The sequence below is a fragment of the Penaeus monodon genome, chromosome 22 (assembly GCF_015228065.2).
Source record: "Penaeus monodon isolate SGIC_2016 chromosome 22, NSTDA_Pmon_1, whole genome shotgun sequence".
NCBI classification, from domain to species: Eukaryota; Metazoa; Arthropoda; class Malacostraca; order Decapoda; family Penaeidae; genus Penaeus; species Penaeus monodon.
In genome coordinates this window covers 9,541,030-9,541,355 of record NC_051407.1, presented here as the reverse complement: position 1 = coordinate 9,541,355, position 326 = coordinate 9,541,030, and the positions used below count along the sequence as shown (strand labels likewise).

Here is a 326-nt window from a genome sequence, read left to right as displayed (position 1 = left end):
TTGGACATGTGTGATAAGGTCCACATATGCAGACAGCTGTAGACCAGACCCCTACAGTAAAATTGCATGGAGTTATGCAGCCGTTTTGATACATTGTTTTGAGTTTCTCCAATTTTATACTGTGTTAGATGCTCCCAAAGTAACCCCCAGCCCACCCCTTGAACTTTTGTAGAAACATTTTTAGTCCAGCTGCTAAGTTGTTTGTTGTTGAATTAGGATGTTTTATTTATAAATAGAAGATGCTTTCACTGTTCATCCAGCTTGGATGTTAGTAAATAGGAAGAGGAAAGGATTTGTTTACCATTTCAGTTTTGCTATGATACTGA

The 326-nt window shown here is 37.7% G+C and overlaps 1 protein-coding gene across 1 annotated transcript in view; it reads left to right on the top strand.

The window, feature by feature from the left end:
• The window catches only part of LOC119586922 (dnaJ homolog subfamily C member 5-like), a gene marked incomplete in the record, with an annotated part of 63,036 nt that overhangs the window by 46,945 nt on the left and 15,765 nt on the right, over positions 1 to 326 (top strand).